At 37.9% G+C, this 17421-nt stretch overlaps 1 pseudogene across 1 annotated transcript; it reads left to right on the forward strand.

Moving 5' to 3' along the window:
* The first annotated feature begins 8941 nt into the window (after positions 1 to 8941).
* On the forward strand, positions 8942 to 9850 carry LOC308344795 (mitochondrial carrier homolog 2-like; annotated as a pseudogene). Its single transcript has one exon. The product of its transcript is annotated as a mitochondrial carrier homolog 2-like (transcript).
* The last annotated feature ends 7571 nt before the right edge of the window (positions 9851 to 17421 follow it).

Genomic DNA, 17421 nt, shown 5'->3' on the forward strand with positions numbered 1-17421 from the left:
CTTGGATGGACACGCAAGCCGAGTGTTGGCACTGACCTGGCAGTGAACTTCTGGCAGTAATGACATGGTATCTTTTGAAGCTAATTCTACAGACCACATTTTTAAATTTATAACACATAGATGTTCTCTTCATCCTTCCTTCCCGGCTTCCCTCTGCCGCTCCCTCCCCCTCCCCCACCTTCATCAGATTGGAAGTCCACTAATTACCGAGTTCCGTTTTTGACAATCTTGGGTTTGACAGTAATGCTGCAGTTGGAGTCAGACCCACTTGCAGTCTCCCCTTTTTTCTGCGTTTGACTATCTGTTGTCTTTTCTTAGTCTTTGATTCTCTGTTGTGAGTTTTGACTTGGTTCTTATCTAAGACAGAATAATTTCTGTCAGGCTCTGGGAACTCCCCTCCCACCCGATGGAGAAGTTTTGGGGAGGGGGTGCACTCCCCGCGTTGAACTGTGCACTGGGTACGGATCTGCAGCGACTTCTATTAAAACGTAACATGATCCGTTGAGTCATCCTCCCTCTGGTTTGACTCAGAAGCTTTTTGGCGTACTTTGCATGTCATTTCTCTGTAATGATTTCCCCATGGAGAAGGGTGTCTGCTAGAATCCAGGCAGACTGAAGATTGCTCTGAGTCAAATGGATCTTTTATTCTTTTAGTATTAACCCTTATCTCTCGGTTTCCCATCCTGGCTTTTTCCCTGAAGGAACCTAATGAAGTAAATAGGTCCCACCACCCTCGTTTAGCCTCCTAATCACTGTTCATAATTTCTTCTCACATTAGCAGCACGAAGCTCTAGGGGAATATTCTCCGGCTAGAAGGGGAGGGAAGAGGATACCGGGAGGGACTATTTCCCACAGATGCCCTGATAAAGAAAAATGTAGAAAAGAAATGACTTCTCTCTGTCCTCTAACTCCTAATAGGCAAGAAGCAAATGCTAATAGGAAGCAGAGATTGATGTATGAGAAATGAATATAAATGGAGAGCACAGAGACAAAGAAGTAGTGTGGGAGACAACCTGGAAGTGACAAGATAGAAAAGAAAACGAGTCAAGGGTAGAAAAGGACCTACCCCGGCAGAATAAAGGGGGACTTTGGCTTCACCCTTCGCTGGTGGGTTATCACAAAAGAACCAAAAACAAGCGTCAAAATATAGAAAAGAGGAGCTGGGTAGGTGATCACAGAGCCGCACATCCAAATCTGCCAATCCCTAATTCCATGTTTTCTGCCTGCTCACTCTCCTCCCTTAACCATACTCATACCCCTCCATCATTGCCAGCCTCCACTAACAATAACTGCATCTTGGGCAGCCTGGTGTGGAGTCCTCTTCACCCATCAATTTCAAAGAATTTAATCTCTTTCATCTACTTTTTGACAGTGTAGGCTCTATGTTCTTGTTAAACCCAAGCTGTAGCTTCTCCCCACCCTCCCCACCCCCGCCACCGGGCCCCAGGCAGTGTTGTCTCACGTGCTATTACTGGGTGGAGACTCAGACAGGAGGAGTCAATGAACGCCCTTCTTCATTCCATAGCCACATTGGTGAGACAGCCTCTGAGAATGTCCTGACCAGAGCACTGTTTTCAGGGGGGAGAGGAGTGAGAAGAGAGCAAAGTGAACTACTGCTCTGTACCATTGAGCACTGTGTTCCATTGCTTCATCCTTCCTTTGGGTTGACTTATTCATAAGATGGAAAATTCACACCGTTATTGGGCAAGTCTTCCTCTCTTCTTTTTTTTTTTTTTATTTAATTTTTTTCAGTGTTCCAAAATTCATTGTTTATGCACCACACCCAGTGCACCATGCCATATGTACCCTCCTTAATAACCACCACCAGGTTCACCCAACCCCCCAGCCCCCCGCCATGATGGCATTTCTCCCTTCCAGCCAGCTGTGTTTTTTTGACCACCTCTAATTTCTCGGAAACAGCCTTCTCAGGAACTGTAGGTAGAGAAGCTCGTGTTTCAGGTTTTTCCTAAAGCCTTTGTCCTTTCATAGAATCATAGAAATTAGAACTCGCAACGCCTTGCAGGTCACCTCGTCTGTTTCCTCATTTTATAGATACGGACCTGGAAGTGCCTTGACATGATTTGGATTTCACAAGAGAAGATGAAACCTGAGATCTGTGAAAAGGGTCCTGCTCTGAGGCAGAAGCGGGGCTTAGATTTCTCACCACCACCTGAAGGGCCTCCTCCCCATATTCGGCCCGTTTTTTGCAGATTTTGTGTGTTTCCATTTGAAACCCGAAGTCCACCCTAGGACTTTCATGATTAAGTTGTACAGCCTGAGGCAGGTAACTTGAGCTGTTAACCCCTTCCTACAATCTTTAATTTGGAGCAAGCTGGATGGTTTTTTTACTTATATAATAGCAAAGTGCAGAGACAGAGGTAAAATTTAACACAAGGTGAAGGCACAGCTACTTATCACCAATGTCAAGAAATAGAACATTGTGACAGCACCCCTGAGCCCGCCCCCTGCCCCGGTACCACGGGCTGATAACAACTCTCTCCCCACAGATGGAAATTCTGTTCTGAATCTTTTTTTTATAGTTTTATCACCTGTGTATGTATCCCTAGATATTTAACTTTTGCCCATTTTTGAACTTGATATAAAGGAATCCAATTGTATGTCATTATTTTGTGTCTTGCTTCTCTAGCTCAGTATTCAACATTAGATTAGTGAGAATCATTCATGTTGTTGCATGTGGCTCTTATGTGCTTTGTGTCTTCCCAATGTATGAATCTGTGAATATGCTTCAGTGTAATTATTCATCCAGCTACTGACAGACATTGTATTGCTTCTGTTGGGAGAGATGCTGAACAACACTGCTGTGAGCACTCTTTTTTTTTTTTTTTTAAGATTTTATTTATTTATTTGATAGAGAGATAGAGAGCACAAGTAGGCAAAGCAGCAGGCAGAGGGAGAGGGAGAAGCAGACTCCCTGCCGAGCAGGGAGCCCGATGTGGGGCTCGATCCCGGGACCCTGGGATCATGACCTGAGCCAAAGGCAGCCACTTAACTGACTGAGCCACCCATGCGCCCCTGCTGTGAGCACTCTAATACAGAGTTCCTGTTAACAGACATACAGGAGTGTCTTGGGTGTAACCCAGGAATGGAAATAGTCAGTCATAATCGGTCCATATGTATGAGTCCCCGTTGCTTTACATTTCCACAAACACTTGAAATTGCCAAACTTTATAGTTCTTTCCAGTTTGGTGGATGTGTAATATGTCTTTAATTCTTTGTTATCTTTAAATTAATACATATGGCCTGCTACCAACATTCTTTTTTTGTTTAATTCTAGTTAGTTGACATACAATGCAATATTGGTTTCAAAAGTATGGTGCCGGGATTCATCATTTACATATAATACCCAGTGCTCATCCTAACAAGTGCCGCCATCCTTAATGCCCATCACCTGTCTAGCCCATCCCCTCCTTCGCCCTCCATCAGCTCTCAGTTTGTTCTCTGTAGCTCAGGGTCTCTCATGATTTGTTCCCCCCCTTCTGTATATTCCTCTGTTTTGTTCCTTAATTTCCACGTGTGAGTGAAATCATATGGTATTTGTCTTTCTCCAACTGACTTATTTTGCTTAGCATAATATACTCTGGCTCCATCCACATCATTGCAAATGGTAAAATCTCATTCTTTTTGATGGCTGCATACTATTCCTGTGGGGTGTGGGTGTGTGTGTGTGTGTGTGTGTGTGTGTGTGTGTGTGTACACTGTATCTTCTTTATCCATTCATCAGTTGATGGGCATTTGGGCTTTTTCCACAGTTTGGCTATTGTTGATAATGCTGCTGTAAACATCAGGGTACAGGTACTCCTTTCAATGTATTTTTTTTTAAAGGTTCTATTTATTTGACAGAGAAAGACACAGCGAGAGAGGAAACACAAGCATGGGGGGTGGGAGAGGGAGAAGCAGGCTTCCCACGGAGCAGGGAGCCCGATGCGGGTCTTGATCCCAGGACCCCAGGTTCATGACCTGAGCCAAAGGCAGACACTTAACAACTGAGCCACCCAGGCATCTCTATATTTTTTTTTTAGAGAGAGAGTGAGAGCAGGAGGGGCTCAGTCTCAGGACCATAAAATCATGACCTGAGCTGAAACCAAGAGTAAGGCACGTAACTGACTGGGCCACCCAGGTGCCCCCTCGAATGTGTATTTTTATATCCTTTGAGTAAATACCTAGTAGTGCAATTGCTGGATCATAGGGTAGTTCTATTTTTAGCTTTTTGAGAAAACTCCGTACCATTTTGAGAAACCTCCATACTTCTCCACAGAGTGGCCACACCAGCTTGCATTCCCACCAACAGTGCAAGAGGGTTCCCCTTTCTCCGCATCTTCATCAACACCTCTTGTCTCCTATGTTGTTCATTTCAGACATTCTGACTGGCGCGGGTGGTATCTCATCGTGGTTTTGATTTGTATTTCCCTGATGGCGAGTGATGTTGAGCATCTTTTCATGGGTCTGTTAGCCATCTGGATATATTCTTTGGAAAAATGTCTATTCATGTCTTCTGCCCATTTCTTAACTGGGTTATTTGTTTTTTGGGTGTTGAGTTTAATAAGCTCTTACAGATTTTGGATACTAACCCTTTATCAGGTATGTCATTTACAAATATCTTCTCTCATTCCCTAGACAGCCTTTTAGTATTGTTGATTGTTTCTTTCACTATGTAGAAGATTTTTATCTTGATGAAGTCCCAATAATTCGTTTTTGCTTTTGCTCCCCTTGCCCCTAGTGACATGTCTAATAAGAGATTGCTACAGCTGAAGTCAAAAAGGTTGCTGCCTGAGTTCTCCTCTAGAATTTTTATGGTTTCCCATCTCACAATTAGGTCTTTCATCCATTTTGAATTAATTTTTGTGTATGGTGTGAAGAGAATGAAATGGTCCAGTTTCGTTCTTCTGCATGTGGCTGTCTAGTTTTCCCAACACCATCCGTTGAAAAGACTGTCTTTTTTTCCACTGATACTCTTCTCTGCTTTGTTGAAGATTAGTTGCCCATAGAATTGTGGATCCATTCCCTGGTTTTCTATTCTGTTCCATTGATCTGTGTGTCTGTTTTTGTGCCAGTACCATACTGTCTTGATAACTACAGTTTTGTAATATAGCTTGAAGTCTGGAATCATGATGCTTTGCTTTTCTTTTTCAGGATTGCTTTGGCTATTCAGGGTCTTTTGTGGTTCCATACAAATTTTAGAACTGTTTGTTCTAGCTCTGTGAAAAATGCTGTTGGTATTCTGATGGGAACTGTCTGCTATCAACATTCCAATACTTCTAGCTCAGCCTCCGCATCACAGCCTGCCTCTCCATACAGTTCAATTTATATATAGAAATGTGACTACTTGTCACTGTCTTATTACGAGATATTTAGAAAGCTTGGGTTATTTTTTATTTTGGTCTGTTTTTTTAAAAATGAGTGAAACAACATCAGCAACAAAAATTACCCAAAAATTGGGGCTTATGATCATTGTCCCTAAATTCTTTTTTTTTTTCAACTATACAGTTTCAACTATACAGTTTACCATTGTCACAAACTGTGTCAATAAATTGAACTTCCTCCCAAAAGGTCAAAGAAGATGGAAGTTTATGTTGAAGTACGAGAACCATTCAGAGCTATTAAGGATTTGATGATACAATTGCAAGTGCTTCCTTCTAACAGCAGCCTTAAATTTCAGTTCCCTTGGCACTGACGAGCACACACGCAGATGGAGTGTTTGAGTAAATAAAGAACACGGAACGTTTTAGCTGCTCAATGTCAGGCCCTTACTCTAGCTATCTAAGGCATTAGAGACATTAAATGACAGGCACTGCAGTTTTCCATTATAAAATACCGAAATTGGATTGCTTTCCACTTTAAGTAAGAAGTTTGAGTCTTGATGCGATTGAAAAGTGTTTCCAATCCAAAAGCAATAACTTAGTAATTTTAATGCCACTATGCACTCTAAAATTTCTATAGACTTGATAAATTTCTTTTATAAAAACTAACACTTATAGTTTCATTGTAAATAACTTTTGAAAAAAAAGCATGCTTGATAAGAACAGGAATTTACTCAGCAATTACTAAATAATTTAGTGTGTGATTCACAGAAGTATTTACTTAATGCCCTGTTTCTATGGGAAATGTGGTTGGAATTTCAAATGAAATGGTTTATAATTTGGTCTTTTTCATTACCTGCAAGGCGTATTCATTTCTTTTCATGTGAACCATTCTAGACATGACAGGTTGTCTGAAAAACGTAACATTCTACTTTTTTGTGAATTTCAGCTTCTCACATTTCCCACTGTAGACTTTTTTTTCTTTTTGGTTTTTTGATTTATACTTTTAACCTTCAGAACTAAGTGTCAGATGTTTTAATTTCTGAATATAAACCAATAATGAATGAAGACTGAATGAGGAAATGAATAAGCAAGTCTGTATTCATTAATATTATGTCTCTGATAAGAGTTGTGGTCTGTGTAGTTTTTTTTAAGGAATGAGCATATTATGAGAAAATAATAGTAATTAACTTTTACTGCTGAACCATATGATAAGATGATTGGGGTATATGTGTATGTACATGTGCAGCTGGGTTTTTTGGCCTACAAAAAGAAGAATGAGATCCAGCCAAAACCCAAATCAGAACCTTTGGAAGGCTTCCTTACAATCTGATTTCAGCTAATGTCTACACACTTTAACACATTGTCTAATGCTTAGTGTAAAGACTGGCTGTCAGACTCCTACATGCTATTCTGGGCTCTGTTACTCACTACAAAGTATTTCATTCTTAGATCCCATGGGTCCTGCTGCAGATTTCAGGATTTGCTGCTTTGGGGGGGGAAATGTTTTTGAATTAATATTAGCAAAGCAAGTGGAAAAGAAAAAACTTAATGGGACATAATGCAGTGATAGGAGAAACGGAATTCAGGTTGGTGTTGGAGAGTCAAAAACAGGCAAGTTGGAGGGAGTTCCTAGAAGAGTACCCATGGTAATTGGAGGATGAGAAGGGCTGACTGATTTCTAAAAGAAGAAGAAACAGTATGTTCCATTATGCTTGAAGAGGGGCCAACAGTGAGGGGTGTGATAAGATCCAATAGGAATGTAAAGGCCAAGAGGAAGAGAGTGGTGCTGGCATGGCATAAGGAAGGATTATCCAGGAATAATGTAATAAAAGCAAGAAAATCCTCAGACAGGTTAAAGTCTAGCAACAGCTTCATGGGAATTATAGATTTTAGATTATACCATTTGATGAACAGATATAATCTGTTTTAAGTGTCTTCTAAAACTCTCTGGAAGGTTTAACCCAAAAAGCAGATGTCCGTGTTCATGTGACTATCGTAGCCTCTTCATCGACTCAGGGAACATACATCACCATAGCCCCTTTATTTTCCCAAACGTGCCCTATTGCAGCATATTGAATCCTTCCTTGAGGCCCCCTCCTCCCAGATATCTTAGACCAGAAAGAGACCATCTTCCTTGTGAACTGGAATCTGCGAGTCCACACACTACACTGCCTTGGCTTCACCACTATTAATGACTGCTCCCTGCCTGGTGGTGTAGACTCTCATCCAGGCTGCTGTGTAGTAGTCAGGCCCCTGTTCAGACCTCAGTGGAACTCCACACTGGGTTTCCAGGTGAAATAATTCTTTTAGCTTATACTCCCTTACCCAGCCGTCGTTCCCAGAACAAATCTATGGGCTAAGATGTCTAGGACCAAAAGAGCTAATGGCATTAGCACCACATGTTGTGCCAAAATGTCTTCCTAGATTTGGATTCTCCATTTCCAAAAGGTAATTTCACCTCAAGGGACTTACTTGTTCTCCTCCATTTACTCAGAGATATCATGGTCTATCCAGACAGATCTTCCTAACCTGGAACCTGTGAGAGCGAGGGTTGAGGTATTAGTTCCTTCTCTCCCAGAAGGTTTTGGTTTTTTCCTTTGTACTGTCCATCCCATTACCTGTAACCACCTCTGCGGAGGCAGTTTCTTTTAAGCCATGCAACATCAACAACAATAAAAGAGGTTATATGAATGGTCTTTAGAAGGCCAAAGAAAGCTAGCTTCCTTCAACTACGATGATGGTGACCCACTGCCTGTGACCAACTAGGTATTTCTTTTTTTTGTTTTTAAAGATTTTTATTTATTTATTTGACAGAGATCACAAGCAGGCAGAGAGGGAGGAGGAAGCAGGCTCCCTGCTGAGCAGACAGCCCGAAGTGGGGCTCAATCCCAGGACCCTGGGATCATGACCTGAGCTGAAGGCAGAGGCTTTAACCCTCTGAGCCACCAAGGCATCCCAACTAGGTATTTCTTTTATGGAGTCTAAGACTCAGAGAATTATGGATATGTAAGAACTTTGCTGATCTTCTAGTTCAGACTTTTTGTTTTATAAATATGGAAGCAGTTCCAGAGAAAGTTAAGCAGTTTATCCATAATCCGCAAAGCTGGTTGGTGCCAGAGCTGGATCAAAAGACCTAGATCCCGAGCATACTCCTCCTTCCACTGCACCTCACTTTCATTTCTCTTTTGACTTTCTTTCATTTCATGTTTCACGAAAAAACTTAAGGCTTTGTATCCTTTGTAGCGAGCTTCTCTCTTCTTGGTGTTGGTGCATTGATATTAGTTACTCATAAATGGATTAGAAAAATGAGATCTCTCTTACAAATCTCCTGCTTTTACAGTTAAGCATACCACTTACCTTGTAGAACATTACTTTTTGCACCTAATTTTGAGTACTGCCTGCTACATGTAAGCTATTGGGACTTTAAATAAATAAATAAATAAATTTCCAAAGACTGAGAAGACTAAACATGATAGGAGAAGAGTATTAATTTGAGAACTAAGAATGAAAAAAATAAATCAGACATGAGACCATCTATGGGAGATAAGAAAATCCTGAAAATATTTCATGTAAAAGATGCCAGAATAGGAAATATTTGTCTTTGGCCTTTGTGTGCCATCATGGCAGTCATGACCAGTCAGGTGCTCCTGGGCTCTGGTCTCACCATCCTGTTCTAGCAGCTCATGTACTTGAAGGTATCCATCCAAGTGGGATATGAGCCTCTTCCCCCAACAATAGGATGAAATATTTTGGGGCAGCAAGTATGCAGCCTCCAGATCTGTTTTGTTATGCTCAATACATTGTGAACATCAATGGGAAGCATGCGTTATTCACAGGTTTAACTCCAAGACTGAGTTCAGGAGTCCTTGGAACTGTGGTCCATGGTAAAGTTTTACAGGATTTAGGCCCTGGAAATGTACAGAAAGAAGTCACACCTTCCTTCAACCAAGTCATCAAGGTTGTCTTGAGAAATGGTGGCCCATTCTGCTGCTACTCTTATCACACATTCCTTCCATACGATCACTCTGAGATCTCTGGAACATATCATTGGCAGAAAATCCAAGTACTGTGGACTTTGTAACTCATGTACCCTCCACATGAAGAGGGTACCCTAGAATTTTTTGCAAGTCTTATATCTCACCTCCTAGGTGACATCATTTATTTGTGACTCTGTCCTTCGCTGGCCTGGTTCATCAATACCTATGCACTGGACAGTGAGGTTTCCACCGTGAGTAAAATGAGGAGTTATTCCCAAGCTGTTACAGGATTTTTTTTGCAGTATTGACCTATCCCTTTGTGTTTGTCTCTAATCGTATGACTGTCAACAACTGAGCTTGCTGATGGATCCCCTCAATACTCCCCAATATATATACTTCTTGGGTAGAATTCTGGTGCATGCTATAAAAAGAGGGAAATACAGGCCAAGGAAATAATTTGTTTTCCAGAAGGTCCGCTTTGGGAAGACTTATTATTGTGACCTGAGAATGTTAATTAGAAGATATGGGATAGGGACAGTGACATTTCTATAGTCCCAGATGCACAGAATTAAGGGAGATAGTGTTGATTTCTGTACAATGTGGTGTGCTTTCTTAATAATCATTTAATCTTGAGAAAATGGAAAAAAACTTGTTCTTCTTACTAGGTAAAAAAAGACTTTAGCAGCAGTTAGCTAGTCATAAAGACAGGAGACATGCAAACTCAGTCTTGCTCCATGGCTTATGGTCATTGTAACTGAATTGTGTCACTTAAAATGCTATCCTTATTGCATAAAAAATGATTCCAGGTAATAAAACTTACAGATACTTTTATGTTTTATTGGAATTCAAAGAACTAAAAATTCTTGTTTGCAAAAATATTTTTGTAAACTAGGTATTACAAATCGTCATTTATAGTAGAGCAAAATTTACACTATATGGTTAGCAAAGTGATAAATAATTGTTTGTAATTTTTTCAGTGTAACTGTAACAAATGTCTCTTCAAGACATTGGACACCAAGCAACAAAGGACATTGATCCCTAAAAGAAGGAAAAACAAGCTGAGCCCAGCTTACTGTTTTGAGAGTGTTTCCAGACAATGGTAGGGGAAAGATAAACCAAAGAAGATCTTGGCTGACTGCTGAGTTGAGGAGACAGAGCTAATAGGAGAGACTGTTGTGGCTACACTTCAGAAAACAGAGTAGCAAAGAAGAGAGAGCTTCACAGAGAGAAAATTCCAGAGATCTGCAGAGGGTTTCCCTTAAATATTCTGCAGAGTACTCATTAGCACACGTGTGTGAGAAAAATACCAAAAATGAGGAAAAAAAGACCCAAAACAATTAGAAGGAACAGTACTCAGAGCTCACAGAGGATCAGGAATAATAGCTGTTCCTACCATCCAGACTAGAAAACCCATAATTCAAGGGACACTGGGTAAAATACTCAGAAGAGTCTTGAATCAGTAGTGGGGAAGTAGGAATTCTAGATTAAATGCTTCTCTTCCCACCTAACAGATCTCAAAAGCTAAACCTAGAGGACCGAACTGTTGCTATATAACTCAGCTGAGTCCTAGGACAAAGTTTAAGAATGTTAATAAGAACACACAAGTATCAAGCATCTAACAAGGTAAAATTCACAATGTCTGGCTCCAATCAAAACTTTCCAGGCATGCACAGAAGCAGGGAAATATGACTCATAATGAAGAGAACTAGCAATCAAAACTAAACCAGAATTGACACAGATGTTAGAATTAACAGACAGAAATAGTTATTATAACTGTATTCCAAATGTTCAAGAAGTTAGAGGAGTGATTAAATATCTTAAGCAAGTTGTGGGAGATATAAAAAAGACCCAAATTGAACTTTTAGAGATGACAACCACAATTTCTGAGATGAAAATTACTGTGAAAGGAATTAATGGCAGATTAGATATTGCAGAAGAAAGGATTAGTGAACTTGAAGGCCTAGCAGTAGAAACTGTCCAAAATGAAACACACAGAGAAGACTACCAAAAAGAAAAATGTACAGAGCATTTGTGAGCTGTGGGACAGTTTCAGATAGTCTCCATTTAGGTAGTTAAATAATGTCTGACATGCTTTCAAATTTGGTGAAAACTATACTCACCCTTTCAAAAAAGCTCAAAAACCATGAAAAAATTACAACAAAGCACTTCATAATCAAATTGCTCAAAACAGTGATAAAGAATCTTTAAAGTGGAAAAAAAAAGAATCTTAAAAGTAGCTAGAAGGGGAAAAAAATTACATATAGAGGAACAAAGATAAGGATGAAGGTAGATTTTTCATTGGAAACCATGCAAATGAAAAGACTGTGCAATGACATTTTCAGTGTACTGAAAAGAAAACAATTGTCGATCTAGAATCTATTCCCCCACAAAAATAACTTTCAAAAATGAAGGCAGTAGACTTTTCTTTTTTTGAGTCTTTTTTTTTTTAAAGATTTTATTTATTTGACAGACGGAGATCACAAGTAGGCAGAGAAGCAGGCAGAGAGAGAAGAGGAAGCAGGCTCCCTGCTGAGCAGAGAGGCCCGATGCAGGGCTCAATCCCAGGAGCCTGGGATTGTGACCTGAGCTGAAGGCAGAGGCTTTAACCCATTGAGCCACCCAGGCGCCCTGGCAGTAGGCTGCTTAAGAGAACAAACACTGAAAGAATTTATCGCCAACAATGATGGACCAAATGCTTATGTCCACCTCCAAAAGCCCTAAACCCATGCAATATTTGGAGATGGGGCCTTTGGAAAGCAATTAGGTTTAGATGAAGTCATGAGGAGGGTGCCCCTAGGATGGAATTAGTATCCTTCTAGAAAGACAAAGAGAGACTAGAGTTCTCCCTCTTCCCTATGCAAAGACAGTGAGAAGGCAGCTATCCACAAGCCAAGAAGAGCCCTCGCCAAGAACCAAATTAGCTGGCACGTTGATCTTGGAATTCCCAGACTGAGGAACTATGGGAAAGAAGTTCTGTTGTTATGCTGTCCAGTTTCTTCTATTTTGCTGTAACAGCCCAGGCTGACTAAGACACCAATATAGCCACACTACAAGTCACATTAAAAGAAGTACTCAGGCAGAAGAAAAATGTGTGGGTATGGGTGTCTACTTTTTCTCTTGCTATTTAAACCTCTATAAAAGATCATTGTTTAAATAAAAATAATAACAAGGTAGTGTGGGGTTTATAACATTTGTGGAAGTAAAACACATGACCAGAAGAGAGAAATGGAGGTATAATATTGTAAGATTCTTATATGCTACATGAAGTGGTATAATATCACTTGAAGATAGATTATAATAATTTAAAGAAGCATACTACAAATCCTAGGTGACCAATAAAATAACAAAACAACATGACAATAAAGGGGATAAGCTTGAATTATAATATAAAATATTATAATATAATATTAATATAAATTGTTTATATATTATATTATAATATTATGTTATATAATAATATAATATTAATATAAATTGTTAATATATATTATACAAATTGTTAATTGTTAATATAAAAACAGAGAGTAAGGGAAAAGGGAACAAAGAATAGATTGGACAAAGAGAAAACAAGTTTCAAAATGGCATATCTGAACCCCACCAAGTCAACAATAACATTAAATGCAAGTGATATAAGCACTAGAATTAAAAGTCAGAAATTATCAAATTGGATTTTTTTAAAGACTGATTTATTTTAGAGAGACAGGGGTTGGAGGTGGGGAGCCTTAACCAGTGGAGCCCGATGTGAGGCTTAGCCTCATGACCCCGAGATCATGACGTGAGCTGAAACCAAGAATCTGGTGCTTAGCTGACTGTGCCACTGAGGCACCCCTTGGATTTTTTTTTTTTTAATAAAACAAGACTCAACTATATGCTGCCTATAAGAAATACACTTTAAATATAAAGACACAAATAGATTAAAAGGATAAGTAGGGCAAAAGCTGTTAACACTAATGCTAAACACTAATTACAAAAAGCTGACATGACTATTGATATCAAACATATTAGATTTCAAAGCAAATAATATTTGCAGGAGTTAAAAGGTCATTTTGTGATAGAGGAATAAATGCATTAAGAGAAAATACAAATTCTAACCATGTATGCATCTAATAATAGGATTTCAAACTGCATGAAGCAAAAATGATAGATAAATCTACAATTATAGTTAGAGATTTCAGTGACTCTCCTTAATAGCTTGACAGAACCCATGGATAGAATATTAGATAGAGATAGAGAAAGATACAGAGAATTTGAACACTGATTATACAATTTGACTTAATTGTTACTTACAGAACACTCCAGCTAACAACAGAACACACATTCCTTTCAAATACATATGGGATATTTACCAAAATAGTCTATATCTGGGATATAAGGCAAGTGTCCAAAAATTAAAAGGATTGAAGACATTCAAAGTTTGTTCTTTGATCACAATGGAATTAGATCAGAAAACAATAATAGAAAGATATCTGAACTCCTTCAAACATTTGGAAACTAAATAACATTTTCAAATAATTTATACATTAAGAAAGAAAGAGAAAGGGAAATTAGAAAGCATTTTAAAATTAATGAAAATAAAATCTCAGCATTTCAAATTTGTAAGATGTTGCTAAAGTAGTACTTAGACTGAAATGTATAGTATTAAAACTTTTCTTAGAAAAGATGAAAGATCTTATATCATGAACTCAACTTCCACCTTTGGAAACTAGAAAAAGAAAAGCAAATTAATGGTTAATTAATATTCAATGAAGGAGGTGAGAATATGCAATGGAAAAAGACAGTCTCTCCAACAAATGGTGTTGGGAAATCTGAAACAGCTAGTGCAAAAGAATGAAACTGGACCATTTTCTTACACCATACACAAAAATAAACTCAAAATGGGTTAAAAACCTAAATGTGAGACCCAACATTGTAAAAAATCCTAGAAGAGAGCACAGGCAGTAATGTCTCTGACATCAGCCATAGCAACATTTTTCTAGGTATGTCTTCTGAGGCAAGGGAAACAAAAGCAAAAATTTAAACTATTGAGACTACATTAAAATTAAAAGCTTCTGCACAGTAAAGGAAACAGTCAACAAAACTAAAAGACAACCTACTGAATGGGAGGAGATACTTACATACAAATGACTTATATGATAAAGGATTAGTATCCAAAATCTATGAAGAACTTACAAACCACAACACCCAAAAAACAAAAAATCTGATTTAAAAATGGGCCAAAAGACATGAACAGACATTTCTCCAAAGACATCGAGATGGATAACAGACATGAATAGATGTTCAACATCAGCGATCATTGGGGAAATGCAAAACAAAACTACAATGAGATATCACCTCATACCTGTCGGAATGGCTAAAGTCAAAACCACAAGAAACAGCAAATGTTGGCAAGGATGTGGAGAAAAAGAAATCCTCTTGCACTGTTGGTGGGAAAGCAAACTGGAGTAGCCACTGTGGGAAACATTATAGAGTTTCCTCAAAAATTTAAAAATAGAACTACATATGATCCAGTAATTTCACTACTGGATATTTACCCAATGAATACAAAAACACTGGTTCAAAAGGATATATGCACCCCTGTGTTTATTGCAGCACTATTTACAATAGTCAAATTATGAATGCAGCCTGAGTGTCCTTCAATAGATAATGGATGAAGATGTGGTATGTATCTATACATATAATGAAATATTACTCAACCATAAAAAAGAATGAAATCTTGCCATTTGGAATAACATAGATGGATCTAGAGAGTCTAATGCTAAGTGACATAAGTCAGAGAAAGAAATGCCATATGATATCATTAATATGTGGAATTTAAGAAACAAAACAAATGAACAAAGAAAAAAAGAGACAAACCCAAAAAGAATACCTAACTATAGAGAACAACTTGATGGTTATCAGAGGGGAGATAGGGAAATGGGGCAGGGGGAATGGGTGAAATAGGGGAAGGGGCTTAAGAATACACATATCGTGATGAGCACTGAGTATACAATATATAGAATTATTGAATAACTGTATTTTACACCTGAAACTAATATAACACTATGTTAACTATATAGGAATTAAAATAAAATTTAAAAAATAATAAAAGGTAATAAAAATAAAAAAGAAGAGCAAATTAAAGCCTAAAGTAAACAGAAGAAAGGGTACAACAATGAAAGCAGAAATCAGTGTAATAAAAACAGAATAATAAGAAAATCAATTTAACAAAATGCTAGTTCCTTGGGAATATTGATAAAAATGATAAAAATCTCTACCCAACCTGATCAGAAAAGAAAGAAAAATAACCCAAGTTCCCAATATCAGAAATGTGAACTCCAACATAGATTCTACTGATATTAAAAGGAAAATAAGGAAATATTATGTACAACTTTATGCCAATGAATTTTGACAATTTTTTTAAAATTTGAATTTGTAGTTAAAACTCCAGGCCAAGGAGATTTCACAGGTAAATTCTATCAAATATTTAAGGAAGAAATGATATCAATTCTACAAAAGCTCTTCTAGAAAACTGAAGAGTAAGAAATATTTTCCAACTCATTTTGTGAGACCAGCATTACCCTGATTAAATACTTATATATGAAAAGAAAACTACAGATTAATATCCCACATGAGTATAGACAGCAAAAATTCTTAGCAAAATGTTAAAAAAATGAATCCAACAATGTGTAACAAAACAAATACATTATGGTCAAGAGGAGTTTATTTTAGAGATGCAAAGTTGATTTAATATCAAAAATCAATCCTATTATTCATATCAACATACTAAAAAAATTGTGATTATCAATACATGTAGAAAACACATTTAACAAAATCCAGCATCCATTCCTGATTTAAAAAAAAAGAAATTCCCAATAAACTAGGAATAGAAAGAAATTTCTTCAACTCAATAGGGGCATCTATGAATCACTGATACCTATCATCATAAATAACAGTGAAAGGATGAAGTGTTCCCATAACAACAGGAACAAGGCAAGGATATTTTTTCTTACAACTTCTATTCAACATTGCACTAGTGGTTCTAGCGAATGCAGTAAGCAAGAAAAAGACACCGAAATCATTCAGATTGGAAAGGAAGTAAAATGTCTTCATTCGGACAACATGTATGTTTTAGAAAATCTGTTATTACAAAAAAAAAAAAAAAGACTGTGAGAACTAATAAATTAAGAAAAACTGCAGGACACAAGATCAATACACAAAAAAACAATTTATATTACTGTATACTAGCAATGAAAAATTAGAAATTTAAATTAAAAAGCAAAATCATTTATAATTACTCTAAAATAGTAATATCTCTGTATAAACCTAAAAAAAAAGATATGACCTTGGTTTAGGCAAAGTTTTTTTAGATATGCCACCAAAAGCATCATCCAGAAAAGAAAGAATTGCTTGATTGGTCTTCATCAGATGAAGACTTTCCACTCTTTGAAAAACACTGTTAAGAGAATGAAAAGACAGCTGCATAGTATTCCATTGTATATATATACCACATCTTCTTTATCCATTCATCTGTTGATGAATTCATCTGTTGATGAATCCATTCATCTTTTGATGGCCATCAAAAGAAATGAAATCTTGCCATTTGCAACGATGGGGATGGAACTAGAGGGTATTATGTTGAGTGAAATAAGTCACTCAGAGAAAGACAATTATCATATGATGTCTCTCATATGAGGAATTTGAGAGGCAGAGTGGGGGGTTGTGGAAGATAAGGAAGGAAAAAATGAAACAAGATGGGATCGGGAGGGAGACAAACCATAAGAGTCTTAATCTCACAAAACAAACTGAGAGTTGCTGGGGGTGGGGGGTTAGGGAGAGGGTGGTTGGGTTATGGACATTGGGGAAGGTATGTGCTATGGTGGGTGCTGTGAAATGTGTAAGCCTGATGATTCACAGACCTGTACCCCTGGGGCAATAATACATTATATGTTACTAAAAATAATTTTTTAAAAAAAGAAGAAAAAGCTACAGGCTTGGAGAAAATACTGGCAAATCACATATCTGATAAAGGACTTTTATTCAGAGTATATAAAGAATGATCAAAACTCAGTAATAAGGAAACAGACCAGTAGGAAATGGACAAAGAATCTGAATACACATCTCTCCAAAGAAGGTAAAAAGATGGC

Source organism: Martes martes (assembly GCF_963455335.1).
Source record: "Martes martes genome assembly, chromosome: 6".
NCBI lineage: Eukaryota > Metazoa > Chordata > Mammalia > Carnivora > Mustelidae > Martes > Martes martes.